The sequence below is a fragment of the Saimiri boliviensis genome, chromosome 18, assembly GCF_048565385.1.
Source record: "Saimiri boliviensis isolate mSaiBol1 chromosome 18, mSaiBol1.pri, whole genome shotgun sequence".
Taxonomy (NCBI): Eukaryota; Metazoa; Chordata; class Mammalia; order Primates; family Cebidae; genus Saimiri; species Saimiri boliviensis.
In genome coordinates this window covers 4,118,653-4,137,790 of record NC_133466.1, presented here as the reverse complement: position 1 = coordinate 4,137,790, position 19,138 = coordinate 4,118,653, and positions in this window count along the sequence as shown.

Here is a 19,138-nt window from a genome sequence, read left to right as displayed (position 1 = left end):
TTCCTGAACCCTCACAGTGTTCCAAGCCCTGAGCTCTGGGCAAAATGGTGAGAGGCAAACAAAGCCCTGCCCTCACAGAGCACACAGTCTTGTAGGGGAGGGAAACGCTGAAATCAGATGATGGGAGCCATGCTAGGTGCTGAAAGTGATGATTACATGTGTGCTGTGAGATGCCCCTGACCTGGTTCCTTCATTCACCCATCTAGCCATCCAACCATCTACCCATCTATTCACCCACCCATTCACACATCTGTCCACCCATCCACACATCCACTTAGCTGTCCATTTATCCATTAATCCACCCATCAACCCATCTGTCCACCTGTCCACACATCTGCTCCTCTGTCCATCCATCCATCCATTCACCCACCCATCCACCCATTCACCCATCTGTCCATCCATTCATCCATCTAACCATTTGTTCATCTATTCAACCATCCATCCATTCACTCAGCCATTCATCCAACCACTCACCAAGGCATCCACCCACTCATCCACCTCTCCATCCATCCATCCACTCCACCACCCATCCATTCGCCCACCCATCCATTCACCCACCCATCCATTCACCCAACCATCCACCTGACCATCCACCCATTCACACATCTGTCCACCCATCCACACATCCACTTATCTGTCCATTTATCCATTAATCCACCCATCAACCCATCTGTCCACCTGTCCACACATCTGCTCCTCTGTCCATCCATCCATCCATTCACCCACCCATCCACCCATTCACCCATCTGTCCATCCATTCATCCATTTAACCATTTGTTCGTCTATTCAACCATCCATCCATTCACTCAGCCATTCATCCAACCACTCACCCAGGCATCCACCCACTCATCCACCTCTCCATCCATCCATCCACTCCACCACCCATCCATTCACCCACCCATCCATTCATCCACCCATCCATTCACCCACCCATCCATTCACCCAGCCATCCACCTGACCATCCACTCAACCAACCATCCATCCATCCCTTCATCCACTCAACCAAGGAATGTGTATTGAGTCCCAGTTTATAGACTGATATGAAGAAGACAAGAATAATGAGGAAGAGATTTTGCCCTCAGGTATTCACAATCCACCTGAAGAAAAACACCTGTGGATACTCTAATATGTGCAGTAAATCCAGGGAGGCCTCTGGAGGAAGGAAGGGAGAGACACTAAGAAAATGGATGTCTATGCATATGGTCTTGTATACCTGTTCACATTTCTTCATTGGAAGGCTTTGGGTACTGCTGCGTCATGACTGCTGTTTAAGAGTATTCTCAGCATGCATATTGCTTGTAGCTTAAACCCTCCAATCCTAGATTTTTTCCACGGGCATGGCTTAAGAGATTAAAGCCAAAGTGTATTGAAACAGAAGGAGGAAGGGGGGACCCAGGGTGGCCACTGGATGTCTGTAGAATTTGTTCACTTCTCTCCAGTGCAGATGTCACCCCAGGGTTGTGCAGTGTACAACCTGTTAGGCCAGACTTCAGGGCCATGGAGATTCCCTGGTCCTGAAGGGATTCATGGAGATTCCCCAGAAGATCTCTTCACAGACTGAGTGGGTAACTCAAGTCCTCCTGTCTGTGGAAGGGGGGAGTGTGTGAGAGAGGTGCAGACGCATTCTATACAAGCCTCATTATAATCCCCCAACAAATGATTGTTCTCGCTTCACAGTTGAGGAAACAGAGACCATATGCAACTTTTCTGAAGTCAAATAGCTGCCCACGAAGGAGCTGCAATTTAAACCGAGCACATTGGGTGTAAAGTTCATGCCACCCTCTGCTTCCTGTGGGGGATGCGAAGGGAGGCCTTTGCAGACTGTAGAACTCAGAGTACCTCTGAGATGTGAAAAGAGGGCTTAGGGGTTCCCCACGGACAGTGAGCCTTGGGCTCTTAGGGTCCTGGGTCCCTGGAGGTTCTCATGTTCAGACACCATTAGGACCTCAATCTTCCTGGCCCAGGATCCCAAGCTGCGAATCACTGTAAAGTGGAAGATCTAATGGAGATGGAAGGTCTGATGGAAGAGAATTTGATGGTGTAGGAGGGTCTGATGGAGGTGGAGAATCGCTGGGGCCTTCAATGGACCACTTGGCCCAGGCTGCATCTCTCCATGCTGGCCACTAGATGGTGACATAAGCCACCTAGTGCCCAGCATGGCTGTGGGAACCCTGTGTTTCCGCTGCAGCCACAACCCTGGGTTTCCGTTTGTTCTCCTTCACTGGGTTTGAGCCTCTTGTGTGACCTGTAGGGTCCAGGGCATATGGGAGCAAAGGTAGTGCCTTGGAGGCCCTGTAAATAGCTCGGAAGGTGAGGCTGTCTTCAGAGCCTAAGTGATTGCAAAGTGCAGGACAAATGAGTGTATGTGGTGTCACAGCACGGAGGTCCACAGCACGGACGTCCACAGCACGGAGGTCCACAGCACGGAGGTCCACAGCACGGAGGTCCACAGCACGGACGTCCACAGCACGGAGGTCCACAGCACGGACGTCCACAGCACGGACGTCCACAGCACAGAGGTCCACAGCACGGACGTCCACAGCACGGAGGTCCACAGCACGGACGTCCACAGCACGGAGGTCCACAGCACGGACGTCCACAGCACGGACGTCCACAGCACGGAGGTCCACAGCACAGAGGTCCACAGCACGGAGGTCCACAGCACGGAGGTCCACAGCACGGAGGTCCACAGCACGGAGGTCCACAGCACGGACGTCCACAGCACGGAGGTCCACAGCACGGACGTCCACAGCACGGACGTCCACAGCACGGAGGTCCACAGCACGGACGTCCACAGCACGGACAACCACAGAACAAACGTCCACTCTCCTATCTGAATTTCTCAAGAATGGGAGACACCTTCTTTTCCCTCCCTTCCTGTTTCTGGGAGGAAAGGGGCAGATGGACTGAGACAGGTGACTGAGACAGGTAGCAGGGAGCCAGCAGCCTCAGGAGCTGGTGCTGGGAGGCCCCGGTGAGATACCTATGGCTCAGGAGAGGATCTGTGCACGTGGAAGGGACACCCGCAGTGCCCAGTGACACCTCCATCTACTGTGGAGGGTGATGGAGTCTGTTAAGGTAGCCAAATAAGCACCTAAGCCAGAAGTGAGTATCCAGAACAGCCATGCGTACCATAAGCCGTCAGATAAGAGGGGCTGGGCAGGGGCTCCCCAAGCCTGTCCTCAGCCGTGACCAGGCGGTTATCAGCCCTCTTTAGTCTGAGCGCGTGCTTTGTCCTGGAGAGGGAGTATTAAATGTCTGCTGTTCACCCCGCGCCCTGTCTCTGTCCCTCTTGGGGAAGAGGGCTGCAGTGGGAGTCTCCTGATGCAGGGTCCTCCCAGTTCTCTGCTCACCCGTGCTGAGGCTCTGCGTCTTGTGGAATGCGGTCATGTTGCAGGCCCTTGTAAGGATCAGTGATGCCCACCGAGGGCCCGGCGCACAGGCTCCCGAGGTCGGAAGCACAAATCCCGCTGTCGAAGTCACAGCAGCAGCGGCACCCTGCAGACAGGCCCACGGGCCTCTCCTCGGCACGGTGTCGGGTGCTGAGTGCCTCTTGTGGGCTGTGGGCTTCATGTCCAGCACTGCCAAAGTTGCCTGGATCGGGCGGGTCTTCAGCCTCCATCAGATCTTCCACTTGACAGTGATTCGCAGCTTGGGATCCTAGGCCAGGAAGATTGAGGTCCGAATGGTGTCTGAACATGAGCACCTCCAGGGACCCAGAACCCCAGAAGCCCAAGGCCCACTGGCCTTGGGGAACACCTAAGTCCTCTTCCGGGAGAAGAACACCACGCATCTGCAGCCCTGGGTGCCCCCAGGAGTACACGGGCTCTGGCACGGGGGTGGGCGAGGGGCGAGAGTCTGGCCCCTGTCTCCTGGCAGATTTCGAAGTGTGGTCAGAAACATGGCTGGAGTGGTGACTGGGTAGACTGGGGAGTCATCGTTCGGTGAATCAGGCTTGACCTCTTCTCCACCCCTGCTACCGCTGGGGTCTGTGTTGACCTGGAGCTCATCCCACCTCGTCCTGGCAGAGCAAAGGCCCTGGACTGGGGTCTGTGCACAGGTGCTGGTGAGTGCCCGGCTGTGGACACACAGCAGAGGCCTGTCAGCGTAGAAGGAGCCGAGGAGAGCCCTGGGGATCCCCAAGAGCTTCAGGGTGTAGGGACAATCGCCCAGACAGGCTGACTCTGCAAGGCCTGTCCCCATGGCAGGAGATGGCCTGTGCGAAGTGGGACTCCTGGGGAGGAGTGCTGAGGACTAGAGGGAAGGGACAGTGTGACTCCACAGGCCCCACGAGGGACACAAGACGGACGTGCTTTGGCCTGGGTGCCCTTCTGAGTCGTCAGAGGTCCACGCACCCTGGCAGTCATGGCCAGGCACGGGAGGCGTGCAGGGAGTGGGGTGGACACCGGAGGGGCAGGCACCGAGGTGTGGACACTGAGGGGAACCACGGGTCCCAGGGGTGGCCCTGCGACCGGACTGTTGAGCCTTGGGTGGACAGAAATCATTCCCCTTATCGAGGACTGTAGATCCTCACCTGCAACACCCAGAACACCAAAGCGGTTCTGTTACCGGATAAAGGGTCTTGACTGGGTGTTGTTCAGGTTCTTTGTGTTGAAAAAACAGTTAAACAAAACGCACAAAGCAACAAAAGAAGGAAACAACAAAATAACGTAACGCAAGTGTGATGTGTTGAAGCTAAAGTACACTCCACGGGGCGGGAGCGGGCTGCGGCGGGCGGCTCGGGGGCCCCAAGACCATGTTCTTTAGGGTTTCTATTGAGCGAAAAGAATCTGGTAACGCCCGGGGTGCCCTTAGAGGCCTCCGGTTAGTCACCCCGTGTGAAGGACGGGCCTGTGACCGATCAGAGGCTGAGATGGAAACTTCGGTCTTGTCAGCGCGGGAATGAGGCTGTGAGCTGCTGCTCCGCGGCTTCTGCCTTGCCCCTTGGTCACCCGAACCCCTCCTCTCCTGCCGCAGTTCTGATGGAAAGAAAGTAACGGACGACGCGGAGGTTCCTAACCCAGGGCATAGCTAGAGCTTGCACCCCACAAACCGGTGTGAGACTGTGGGAGGTCAAGGGCATGGGCTTTGTGGTTGTGAGAGTTTGGAGGTTGAATCTCAGCCCTGCTATGTGGGGCATGTCACCCAATCTCTCTGAGCCTCAGTTTCCTCACATTTACCCCACCCATGAAGTGAAGGTGTTGCTAGCATCGTTAGGGGGCTTTGGGCAACAGGTGATAGGAATGTCAACTCCAACGGGCTCTAAGAATAAAGTCAATTTATGACCCCTTGCAAGTGAGAAGGGCAGGGTGGACCTCAGGTGTGGCTTGCTCCTGCAGCTTCCAATGGCCCAGGTTTTGTGTCTTTTGCTTTGCATTCCATGGTGTTAGTTTAACCCAAAGCTCCCTCTTAGCTCCAAAGTAGCTGCAAGCAGTAATCAGGACCAATTACTCATTTGTTCATGTCCAGCCGAAGATAGACTAGGTCTTCCCCAACTACTGATTAAAAGTCTGGGCTTATCTCTTGACTGAAATGTCCCACCTGGTCCCTCCAACCCCGAGCCTATCGCTCTGGCCAGGAGGATGCTGGGTGCTGCCGATGGGCTGAAGCTGGGCCATTTGCAGTGTTGAGGGGAGAGGCCTCAGGCTGCTGGTTCATTAGTGAGAAGTCCCGGAAGGTCACATGCCGGGGAAAGAGGAAGCCTCTGTGTGTTGGGTTCACAGCACCCAAGCCTGCACCTGAACTTGGAAGAGGGGACGTAAGTGTCTTCTGAAGGAGTCTCATTGATGTTTGCTTCTCTGACCTTGCTCCAGCTCTGGCCCAGCTCCAGGTTCCGAAGGCTCCATTCCCTAGGACATTTTCTGGGAGCCAGGGAAAGGTTAGCAGAGCCTGGTCACGTAATTCCTGGAGAACGCTCTTGGTGGCGAGCAGTGCTTTCTCACAGGGTTGTTCGTGCAAGAAGGGTTCTAATTCCCACTTAGAAGCCCCGAACGAAGATGGGAGCCCCTGACGGTGGCAGAGGAGGGTGTTCAGGGCCTGGGACCACCTGGGGTCATCTACTTGAGTCCTCTTTGAACTCTGCGTTTGGCAGCTGAGCAATGCCAAGGAAGTCACTTCCTCTTGGCATCAAGCAGCCGTGCTCACCCTCAAAGGGGTGAGTGAGGCCCAGAGCTGCTGAGCTGCACACGTGTGCATTTCTCCATGAGGCCATCTTAGGGGACAGGTGCTGGTACCCCCACATGGTAGGACAAAGACAGAGGCCCTGAGACATTAGCTGCCTGCCTCAGATCACACAGCCAGGCCGGGCCGGAGCCCAGGCTGTCCGCAGTCATGACCTAGGCACCATTTCCCACAGGCAGCGTCGGGTGGGAGTCTGGGCTAAGCAAGACCACGCTGGTTTTGATGATGGCATTTTCTGTCCCTGCACCTCATGGTAGGCCAGGGCCTCTCTCCCGCCTGGCCACGCTGCACCCCCACCTTCACTCTAGTCTCTGTAAAGAGATGTTTGGTGTGCTCAGGGCAGTGGCTGAGAATATTAAAGACATAACATGGGTGCACACGATCCCGGGACCCCAGTGGGCTTAGGACAGGTTGGCTCCATGCCTGCCCTCGCTTCAGGACCTTCCTCCCCAGGGTAGAGCCAGGATGGGTGGGGAGGGGGTCACTATCTGGTATGATCCACGGGGGTCTGGGGCAGAGGGATGGAGCCTGACTGGCAACAGTTCCAGGGTCCGCCCTTGCTGGGACTTCATGTTCCCAGGACCACCCGTCCCCCCACCACAGTGGGAGCCCTGGTCAGGGAGGCCGGTGACCTAGAGGGAGGTCGGTGACCGAGGGGGAAGCCAGCGCTGGAGCTTTGGCTGTGGATGTAGCAGGCACTTTCTGCTGGGTCCTCCAGGAAGCCAGCATCACCAGGTGTCTGGGGTGGCTTCTGGCCTCTGCCGTCTGCACGCTGTGCCCTGGAGCTGTGGAAGGTCGTGACGCCTGCAGCTCCCCCACGCCCATGCAGGCACCGGCCTCGTGCGGAGCAGGTCCGCTCTTCCCCAGGCACAGATCCTCTCACGCAGCCCCTTTCACTTCATCAGGGCCACCATGATCTGACTTCCTCCTATTGATCACACACGGCATTTCCTGGGACTGTCTGATTTCTAATATCTGACCCATCAGGCCCCTCCTGGGCCATCGTCTTCCTTCCTGGAAGGTGCATTAAACTCTAAGGTTTTACAAGGGCTGGCTGCATCCACGTGTGGGCTGGCAGGACCCCATGCACCCAGGCGAGCCCTCCTCAGCGGCCTGTTCATCTGCAGGGATCCTTCCGGTTCTCCCTCTGGGCAGCCACACAGTCCAGATCCCTCACTGACCTCCCCTCCTTGCTGGGGAGGGGCAGCCACCTCCAAGCCTGCTGGGTCCCTCTGCCTCCTATACCTGCCCGCCGGCAGGCAGGCAGGAGATAGTGCGGGGAGCAGGTGGCCCCCGGACCCCTGTCACCATCCTGGGCCTCCCCACTGTCCTGATCTGGTTCCTGGGCCCCTCCTCGGACTTCAGTTCCATGGCATCCTGGCTCCGGCCTCCTGCCTGGGACTGACCAGGGCTGCGAAGGGCTTGGTTTTTCCAGGAGGCCGCTGGGCGCAGAAAACACCTTCGTGGCTGCTTGAACATTTAATACATAATTTACTGAGGTTAATTTAAAAATGATTAGTCTTCCTTAAGTAAATTCAATTCATGAGTCTTATTTGTTTTATATTCATCCGGGAGTTTTTGGCAATCTCTTTCAGAGGGACTTTTGATTAATGTTTGACGAACTCAGTTGATAAAAACCCTCATAAACAGTCAATTCTCAGACATTTACACTGAACTTACACATTTATTTGGTTTTCTGTTTAAGGCACTTCAGCTGCCTGACCCCAGAGACTCTAAGAAAACCACTGACCCTTGCAAACAGGCAGCTCCCAGACTCCAGGAAACATTCCAGTTCTCCTTACATCTAGTCTGTTTCCCTCACACCTTTCAACTTAGAATCACTAGTCTGTAGAGAATGGCACATTTTAAACCAGAATCAGCTATTCTGGGGAATCAACTAGGAAAATCTGTGCTGTGGGAGCCTCTACTATGCCTCGTTCTCCTACACACTGTAAACACTTTCAAACACATACACAGACGATTCCAGAACACAGCAGGAAAGTATTAATATGATAGTTTTGATTTACTTCATCATCTGCACATGATGGTAAACCTACTTGGAGTTAAAGAGCTTTCTCCACTATGGAAGCAATTTTCTGTAGCAAGAATGTGCATGATTTCAGTCTGGGCTTAAGACCTGGAATCACAGGCCATCAGATGATTCTGTGATGCCACTGATGAGAACTTCAGAAATTGCCCTGACACAGACCTCCACATCCCCGAGAGGGGCCCATCTCCCAGGTGTGCCTCTGGTTCATGTAAATCACTCCCTGACCCGGCCATTGGATTAATCTGTGCCCATTGCCTGGTGGCTTCACCACTGATTAGAGTCAACATTTCTGTTTCTTCTTGAGTTATTGTCAAGCTCTTCTGAACTGGGGGGGTAGAACTGATTAGTTCGACTTCTCTGCTTCTCCTTCAAGTTATTTTCAAGCTCTTCTTAACTGCAGGGGTACACCTCTCACAGGTAGAGTCTCAGTGTCTTTCTTGCCCTGCCCAGCCCTGTGGTTCTTGTGCTGTGATGCTGCCTGGCACTCCGGGGTGCCCCGATCTGCTTCTGATTTCGCATCTGGCTCCAGCTCCTCCACTGTGGTCCTGGGCCTACCTATGCTTCTGGAAGGAGCGTTCAGCCTATTCAAAACTAGACCCTACCACCCAGCCTGTCCACGTGAGCATATAGAGCAGGCGTCCCCAAACTACGGCCCACGGGCCGCATGCAGCCCCCTCAGGCCATTTCTCCGGCCCCCCGCCGCACTTCAGGAAGGGACACCTCTTTCGTTGGTGGTCATTGAGAGGAGCACAGTATGTGGCGGCCCTCCAACGGTCTGAGGGACAGTGAACTGGCCCCCTGTGTAAAAAGTTTGGGGACACCTGTTATAGAGCATAGCACGATTGGTTGGCTGTACAGGACTGTGGGCTTATAGACCTTCACATTTCATCATCAACCCTCACAAAGACCGTGCAGTTACCAGGCATCCTACCAGCTTCACAGGTGAGGAATTGACGCCAAGGCACATTAAGGGGTCTCGTCAAGCTGCATAGCCAGTGCCCTCGGAACTTGGATAGCAAGAGCAGACATTGATTGGTTACGTTCTTAGGGTTGGGAGCTGTGCTAAGAAGTTTACACACATGATCTCAATGACGCCCTCCAGGAACAGCATGGTTTGGAAACTGTTACCACCCCCATCTCACAGATGGGCACTCAGGAGCTCACAGAAGATAAGCAACTCGGTAAGGCCGAGATCCCAGCGCAGGCACCCTGGCCCCAGAGCTCAAGCTTAGCGTCTGCAGCACTGTGCTCCCCAACCCCAGCCCAGGCATGGCACCAGTGGTGGGTTGGCACACAGTTACAGGTGCCCCACCAACTGCATCTGGAGGAGGCAGGGTGGGTGAGCTCTATCAGGACAATCCTGGGGGTGGCCCCAGCTGCAGGCAGGACTCGGGCCTCAGCAGAGTGGCCACTGTACAGAAGGCCACACCAGGTCAGAGGGGACAGGGTGGCACTGCAAGGAAGGGCGTGTCCAAATCTCAGTAGCAGGCTGCCCCGGGGTTGGGGGTGCGGGCAGCCAGCTGGGGACACCCGTTCAGGGGTGGTGCTCTCCACCGCCACGCTGGCTGATTGGGACACAGGAGTGAGACTCTACTCCCTGGCTTTGGCAGAGGCAAGGTTTCTAAGGCGAATGTTTGCTGAACTTTTATTTTGTGCTGGGCAGTGAACTATGCACTTCACAGAGAGGATGCCCTTGCATGTGCTCTTGGCGGCAGGAAACGTTTTCCTTATTCTTCAGCCAGAGAAACTGGCCACAGAGAGAAGGGAGCGCTTGCCCACGGTCATCCGCGAGCAGCGTCGAGCCTGACAAGCACACCACATCTAGGCGGGTCGCCAAGGCCCTGAGGTTCAGAAACCGGGCTGGGAGCAAGACCCAGCGCATCAGCAGGAGCAGCACCAGGCTGTGTGGGATGGAGCCCTGGAGCACGGGACGGGAGAGCTCATGCCCGGCTTCTCTGGAGCCTGACCCCCGGGACCTGAGCCGGGCCATGTGAGGGCCTCTCTCAGGTCTCAGTGGCAAGGGAAGGAGGTTGTGAGGACTGGGGAACCAGTCTGTCCTTTTCCCCATCACCCCATAGCTACCTTCCCCTAACCCCTGTTATGATAAAATGTGTCAAATCTCAGACAGCAAATCCTTTTGTCATACAGGGGCAGGATCATCTCCGACCTGTTTCAACAGAGGCTCTAGTCAGGGGCAGTTTATGGGGGAAGAAGGATGTGCTGGGGTCCCCAGAACTAGCTTGATGCTTCTCTGGAAAGACCCACAGACCACAGAAGTGACAGTTTCTTACAGCAAAAGGAGGCAGATTAAAATCGGCAGATGAGAAAGGCTCCCGAGGTGGGATCTGGGAGGCGCCGGGTGCAAGCTTTTGGCTCCGCTCCCAGTGGGGTCACCAGACAGTGCTCGTCCTCTCAGCACTGATGTGTGACAACACCCACGGCACCTTGCTGCCACCCTGGGAATGTACGTGAGCCTTGGGGTCCACGTTTTTATTGGATGTCAGCCATGAAGGCGTGGAGCGCCCACTTGACCACCCACGGCTTCTCAGCCCCCAGTCCCCAAGAGGTCAGTGCAACACTGTGTGGCCCAGGGCCCCAGAAGATCCAGGCAAACCTTCACCCTAAATCCCCTAGTTAGGGTAAACCCTCCAGCAGCGCCCAGGTCCCAGGTCTACAAAGACATGCTTGTTGGGCGGGACATTCCAAGGGCTTGGAGGTCATCCCGAGGCCCAGCAGGAGCCAGTCCCATGGAGTGTGCAGGGCTGGACACCCCAACCCCACCAAGTGAGCCCTTCCCCGCACAGAGGACAGGCGGTCTGGAGGAGAGGGTGTGTCTGAGGGTGCCTGCGCCCATGGAGCAGCCCTCTTTATGGGATGAGTCCCGTGCAGACGCGTCCCAGCTGCTGGGGGTCAGCCCCTCAGCTGGCGCTGATCTGCTTGCAGGGTGGGGGAATTGCCCCGCTCCCAGCACCCAGGCGCAGCTGTTCTAAAGGTCAAGGTGGGCGTCAGCTCAAGCTCGGAGCTCCTTGACTTCAGCTGCGCAGAACCGAAGCGCACCTGCCGCAAGGAAAGCTGGCGTGTGCGGCTGACAGCGCACAGCTGAGAGCAGGCGCCCTCGGCCCTGTGGCCACATTCTCTTCTACACATCTCCAAGGGTGTTCATAAATGCTCTTTCTTAAGTAGCAGAAACCTCCATCAACCCAGCAAAAATAAACATATCGGTAACCGCGGTGACTTTGGCCTTCCAGCACGGGCAGAAGTGACCTCAGGCGCACGCAGAGGGGCGCAGACGTGGGTCTGAACATGGGTTTGATGAAGGTGGAATAGATCTGATTGAAAACCTTTACAGCTCCTGATGGTGGAATTCCAGGCTCCCTTCTGGTGTCTGCCCTGTTTCATGACCCGTGAAGCCCCAACAGTGACAAGGGCTGTTGCTGCTGGTGCCTGGGCAGGTCTCCTGAGGCCACGCCTTGCTTCCTGGGGAGGGGCTTCACCTCACTAGGACCGAGGGCAGGAGACCTGGGCACTGCTCAGCCAGGCTTCCTCCCTCAGGTCCAGACCCCTGACCTGCCTGGGCTTCTGTTTCACAGCGATGATGCCGGGATGCCCAAGAACTGCAAAGTTCACCAGCGCACTCGAGGGAGAGACACTACAGCAACACTCCAGAGAACTACAGGTGAGAAAAACACAATTCACATGCAGAATTTCCTGTGGAAAATTGATTGATCCCACCAGGTCATGGCTGTGGGGTATCCGTAAGAGTGGGGTGTGACGGCGTGGGAGTCCCCCGCTCTGTTAGGATGAAGATGTTGAGGCTTGAACCTTCTCCACCGTGTAACAGGAGACGGCTGGGGCGCTGTGTTAGGCAGCAGTGGGCAGAGAAGCCACGGGGAAGGGGACTTGCCACCAGGCAGGCGGCCAGAGACCCTGAGCCTTTCCCAAGGCATGGCCGGTGGCTGGTGGGAAGGTCTGTGTGTGTTTGCGTAGTCTCCGTGGTCTTAGCTGGGGTTGTGACTGGTAGTAGAAGAAATGTTTTGTGGAAGTTATTTTAGAATTCTTAGACAAGCCAAGCCATGAGCACGCGAGGTTCCCTTCCTGAGGGTTTGCAATTCCCATTTAATGGAATCCAGAAAGTTCTCTGGCCCCAGTGAACAGATGGAGGAAGAGGCACGAGGCTAGGTGTTGAGGCGCCTGTGTCTATAGGGCTGAGCCGAGAGGGGCCAGCCTGCCGGAGCTCCCAGAGGTGCGCGACCCAGGCATCACCCTCACAGACCCCTGAGGGGTGTGAAAGAGGCTTTGCTGGGGGCTGAGAAAGAGGCTGGGCCTGGGGGAGGCCCGGAGGAGACAACCTGGGGAGAGTTTGAGGGAGCCAGTATCCCTTCCACTGTCCACGCGACATGCTCACGTGGCCACAGAGAATGAGGCCGTGAACTCACCCTCAGGGAGCTCGGCTTGACTGGAGGCGGTGGCTGAGGAAGCCTTCCTGGTTCTGTAGCGGGGATGTGCAGGCCCTGCTGGACTGGGCTCTTCCTGCAAGGGCAGGCAGCTGGCCCCGGTTTGCCCATCTGTGGAGTCAGAATATCAAAATGTGTGATGCCGCAGGGACACTCTTAGTGGGACTCCGGGCCACATCGTGCACTTGATCCCGGAAGGGTCTTCCCGAGCTTTCCCAAATCTTAGGACCACCTGGGGCTTGTCCGCAGCTCCTGGGCCCCACACACAGGCTTTCTGATTCAATAAACTAGAGGGCGCCCGCCCTTTTTAAAGCGTTTTTTGACACAATAATTGTACACATCGATGGGGTACATGGTGATGGTTAGATACGGATGATGTGTGATGATCAGATAAGAGTCATCAGCAGATTCATCATCTCGAACGAATTCCTTCATGTTGGGAACATCAACCTCCTCCCTCCAGCTATTTGAAACTTTGTGTGACTGTGAGCTGTGGCTGTAGCCTGCCAGAACCTATGCCTCTCAGACAGCTGCAATTTTGTATCCTTCAGTCCCTCCTGCTCCTCTTCACAGCCTCTGGCATCCTCTGTCCCACGTTTCACTTCCATAAGATGAAATTTTTTTGCTTCTACACATGAGTTCATGCAGTGCTGACCTTGGTGCTCCTGGCTTATTTCATTTGCCACCATGTCCTTCAATTCCACCCACGCCATCTCAAATGCCAAGATTCGTTCCTTTTTCATGGCTAAATAAGATTCCGGTCTGTATATTTACCACGCGTTCCTTATCCATGCATCTGTTGGTGGTGTAGCATGCTTCTTACAAGTGTTTTGGGGGCGTTGGAGGGCAAGCGGCCCTCTCTCCACAGTGCTGCAAGCAAGTCTGAAGTCCTTTTTGCGGATTTCAGAATCTGAGAGAGGCTCCATTGCTCCCGGTGACTGGACGTGGGTGTGGAGTGTGACAGCTGCCAGTGGTGATAATCTGAGTCACAAGTTCAGCAACCCCATCCCCAGGGCCTGCCTCTGTGGGGCGTTGTGCCATAAATCGTGGAGCTGCTGTGTGAAGTGAATATTTACTGAGCATCTACTATGCCCAAAGCAAAGCGACATTCTGGGGAGATAAAGAGAAATAAGACACACAGCCCTATCCCCAAAGAACTTTCTCGGGAGCAGAGAGGGTGGGGAGGCGTGGAGCCAGAACGAAGGTCAGGACAGACAGCTGCTGGGGACCATCAGGAGAGCGGTCTGCAGGAGGCCCGGGGCAGCCAGGGGAGGCCCATGCTCTGGCCCCGGAGCTTGTCATGGGGCAGCAAGCAGGGGCCGGGTACATCCCGGGGGCCTGGCCCAGCCCCGCAAATGGCCCCTCTGCATGGCCAGAATGTCCCGACTGAGTTTGGACCTGAGATCCTTCCAGTGTCTGAACTTGCCCCGAGAGACATCCCACATACACTTGGGGCCTTTTGAGAAACCGCGATTTGAGGGTCCCTCCCCCAACTGCCTGGTCACTGAAATCCCACAGCGCCCTGTGGCTGCCTTCTCCGTGGGCAGCAGAGCAAGGAGGCATTTCTCCCTTGTCTGCAGTGAGCTTCTGCACCCCCTGCAATGCCGCGGAAATGAGAGGCTGCGGGTCTCCCTGCAATTCACGGACACTCAAACCTTGTCCCAACACTTCACGACCCAGCAACTTGGGAGCTCGCCACCCAGGCCGCAGCTCTCCAGGACTGATTTCACATGGGAGCGTCCAGATGGCCTCCCCAGGCAAAGCTTTCACTTCTTCCTAAGGCCCAACCTCCCCCTGGAGAAAAGGCCATTCCCCGACCTGCTGGCGAGGGAGAGGTGGCCCCCAGATTCTCACACTCAGGGCCATGGAGCTTGTCCTCCTTCCCAGACCACCCTCCACTTCGGATCTGCCTGGACGCCAATTAGGCTGGAGAGAGGAACAGATCAGAGACAGCAGACCAGGGTGGGCAGAGGAGGGGCCAGGAGGCAGATGCAGAGAGGGGAGCCTGCCAGGCGCGGTGGCTCACGCCTGTAATCCCAGCATGAACTTCAGGAGGCTAAGGTGGGTGGATCGCCTGAGGTCAGGAATTCAAGACCAGCCTGGCCAACGTGGTGAAACCTTGTCTCTACTAAAAATACAAAAATAGTTAGTTGGGTGTGGTGGCGGGCACCTGTAATCCCAGCTACTCAGGAGGCTGAGGCAGGAGAGTCGCTTGAACCCGGGAGGTGGAGGTTGCAGTGGGCCAAGATCACGCCACTGCACTCCAGCCTGGGGGACACAGGAGACTCCATCTCAAAAAACAAACAAAACAAAAAGGGGAGCCCAAGATCCCCCACTTCAGCTGCCCTTGGTCTACCCTGCTGGTAGCAAGTCCAATCTGTGGGTTTGTTCAGACCTTGAAGCCCAAACCTTTGATCTGGAAGGACTGAGATTGCCAACTTGTCAGACACTAGAGGGTAAAGGGTGGAGTCTGTTGAGGCAGGGTGTGGGGTGCCTCGGACACAGAAGACTGGGTCTGGGGTGTTTATCCCTCATTCTCTCAGAAGATGCTTTTGTGAGGATGAGGGCTGTTCAGCAGGTGCCCGTCTCTGCCTCTGGGTCTGGAGGGCGGTTCTACCTGCCCGGCCTTTCCAACCTTCTCCCAGTCGAGAATGCAAGTCAGGCTAGAGGCAGACACCTTCGATCTTCCTAAAATGTGAGCCACTGGGGACTCCAGTGTGGGAGTCCTGATGCCCCGCGTCCAGCTGTGGCCGAGAAAAGGGGAATTTTCCACTTTGCTGATCTATTTGAAGGGAATAACACCCAAAGATGGCTTTCTCCCAAGTCATGGATGGACAGAGGCAAACACGAAAACACCATCAGCCTGGCTGGCCCCGGGCCATGGCGCCCGGGGGACTGAGCAGACTCCGGCTGCATCTGTTGGGAGACAATGCACAGTGGTCCTTGTCCCGAGGACGCAGGCTGCCTTCCAATCACTGCTGCGTAAGGAAAAAGAGAGCCCAGTCTTCCCAGAGAAGCGGGCTTAATAAGGACACAACCCTTCTGTGCTCACGATAATCACAGCTCACGGCCGCGGAGAGCTTCATAGCGCTCCATCCTGTACTGAGCCCTACACATTTATAATCTCACTTAATCCTCATAACAATCGGACAAGGTCAATACTGCCGTCACTGCTCCTCTTCAGTGAAGCTGAGGAACTGCCCTGGGGCCCCAGGATAGATGAGCATGGGGCAGGGTCAGCCCGAGCCCCCCAGCTGTTAGCCCACAGAGCCTGGGGTCACAGCCTGAACGAATGGGATGTGCAAATGCAGAGGGCTCCTGTGCTAGGATCCTCCGGGTGCTGTGACAGAGGACCACACAACTGGTCACTTAAAACAATGCAAACTTTTTCTCTTGAAGGTCTAGAGATTGAAGCCCAGCAGTCTCCCTGAGCGAAAATCGAAGTACTGTGGGGTTGCTTCCTCCAGAGGCTCGGCTTAGGGAGAATCCACTTCCTGCCTTTTCTGGCTTCGAGAGCCGCCCGGCAGGCCTTGGCTCTCGGCCCCTCCTCCCTCTCCAAAGGCAGCGCTGGCATCCAGGACCTCTGATCTGAGCTTCTCCTCTGCCTCCTCTTTCACAGCTAAGGATCTTGGTGGTTACTTTGGGCCCACCAGGATAACCCATAATAATCTCCTGATGTTAAGGTCAGTAGCTTAGCAATTTCCATTCCCCCGATGCCTTCATTCACTTTGCCATGCAAGGCAACCCACGGTTTCCAGGATTAGGAGCAGAAAGGGCTTCAGCTGGTTGACACATTCCGATCTGTGCTCTCTGTGGCCTTTCTGTGCCTTGGCCTGGCGGTCCTCCCGGGGTCTCGTCCCTGCCGGCAGCATGTGCAGGAGTCAGCTCACACCGGCTTGTGAGGGCCCAGTGGGGAACGGCTGAAATGTACAACTAATAAATTGCATTACAACAAAGATAACATGAGTCTTGAGCATTTGTTACCTTCGTTTTAATATAATCTATTAATTGTACATCTTATGATATTATTATGATACAATTTTGTGTTAATTATGCTGCAGCAGTTACTGTCTCTGTTTGGCAGAAGTCCCGTCTGGCAGGTGGTTTGCTGCGGCGCACCTCTCTGCATTGAGCTTTGTCGTGTTGACGGCTTGGAACTCACAGTCCAAGAGTAGTTACATCATGGAAGTCAGCATGTGCTACAAATCAGAGCTTGATTTTAAGGTCTTATTGATTATCTAGACTTAAGGAAATGAAATATTAGTGTTTTATGCTTGTAACTGTTACATTGTAAATAGCACAACAAGTTGTCAAATCGTAGTTGAATTGCAGCCACAGGTTAGCTACAAATAAGAGACTTTGGCGAAAAAATCAACAAAAGCTTCTGTGTGGACCAGCTGGCTCTACGGAATGTAGGATAAAAACTACTCTGTATTTGTCAGTTGGTAAATTGCATGCTTCCTTTGCACTGATAAAATTTAGAATGAACGGATGTATGGATGTTTATACGCACATCTCTTTTGCAGAGAGCTGGTTGTTAAACATTTACCAGCACACCACGGCCTCCCCCGCAACCCCACCCGCCAGCCTCACCTTCCCCACCCCACACTCTGTGCTCTCGTCCTCCGAGCTGTGCACACTTTCCAGAGCCCTCCTGCTGCACCCATGCCCTCTGCCAAGCACGGGATGACCCACGCCATCCACCCCGTCCCCTTGCCTGGCCCATCCTGCTGGTCCCTCAGGCACAGCCCAGCAGCTGTGCTCCCCAGGAGCCTGTCCCGGCTCCGCGTTGGCTCAGTGCCCTTCCGTGTTCTCAGGGTCCCAGGCTTTCCCCATCCCACCCTGTGGGAATCATGCTTGCTTCTCTGGCTTTAGGACTGGCCTGGGGCTGCCTCGATGGTGGAGCCGTACAACTCTTTTTTTGTGCCTCAGAATCTAGCACATTTCCTACATAGCAGCTGCTCAATTCACTCAACAGAACAAATAGAATATTTACTTAAGGCGCTAGGATTGCTCTTGACTGAAGAAAGAGTGTAGGCCTCTTCCTGGGCACAGAACGAAACAGACAAGGGGAGGGAACGCGCTGATGGATACGTGGTTCTGAAGGGGCCCTGGGTCGTGGCGCAGGAAGACTTTTGGCACATGGGTGGGGAGCATTGGAAAATGCCTCGTCTCAGCCCCTATGTCTGGAGGGCCCTTTGGACCCTTTTGCTTCAATACAGCAGGCACCCGACATCCTTAACAGAGGAGTTTCTTTCTGCAGAGGCACGAGGGATGCGGAACCCAGGACTTAGAGGGGGCAGATTCGTGTTCCCCCCAGGGGACCCTGGGAACCATGACCCTGCAGCCAGGTGTGCTCAGAGGATAAACAGGCGAGGTATTTAATTGGGAAGCAGCCCCAGGAGCCCCGGCACAGTCAGCCAGGTGTGAAGGCTTCCGTCCTGGTGGGGCCCTGGGGGCCATGCGGTGTTCCTTCTCTTCCCATGGTGGGTGCAGCTCCTCATCATGGGATGACAGTGGGGGAGTGGAGGGGAGACCCAATGGGTCCTAGAGATGCCAAGTGAGGTCATCACAATGATAGCCGTGCTGGCTGGCAGCCTCCAAAGCCAGGCAGGGGGCAGACCCTTTCCCTGCGCACGAGTCCACATGGGCATTCTCAGGGCTATGCTCATTTGACACCTGGGCGGGGAGACTGGAGTCCGCATGCTGGGTGAGTGTCAGCATCGGCACAACCCCTCCACCGAGGCCCTGAAACCAACACAAAATACTCCACATCGTGATCTTAAAACACCAGTACCACCTGCCAGCTCCTCTGATGCAGGCTGCGGTTCCCACAGAGCCCGGCGCCTGTGGCATCCTCTGCCCTCACGCTCCCTCCAGAGCCCTGGTGGCTGGGAGGCGGGGCCTCCTCTCCTGTCTCTGCCATCCCAATAGGTGGTGGCACCCCATCCCGGGAGGCTCCCACCTCCTCTGCCTCCTCTTCTGCTTGGAGTGTGAAATCAGTGGACATGTGCTGGGTTAGAGTGCAGTGCTGGCCCCCATGCTCGCTCACTCTGCAAGCCCAGCAGGCAGGCGCTGGGTGGAGGCTGGGTGGGGGGGTGCTGAGCCAGCGTGAGGGCCTCCCACATCCTCATCTCGGAAGGAAATATCCTCCCTGGGGCCGTAGGGCAGTAACTGAGGCAATGCAGGTGCTGGGTGTGCGTCTGGTGCCAGGCCAGGGGAACAACCCGTGCTGGGGATGTGTTGGATGAGCCTGGGAGCCTGAGTGCTTCTAGCCCCTGAATGTTCTCCAGGAAGCTTTACTGGCCTGAGGGTCGCTCAGGAGGAGAGATGGAGGGGAGAGATGGGCCCTTCCCACTTGCCCTCTAGCAGCCCTGCCCAGCCTCTGCCCCCTGCCAACCTCCCCTTTCAGGTCTCCTTTTGGAGACAACAAGGTGATTGTGGCATGAAGAAC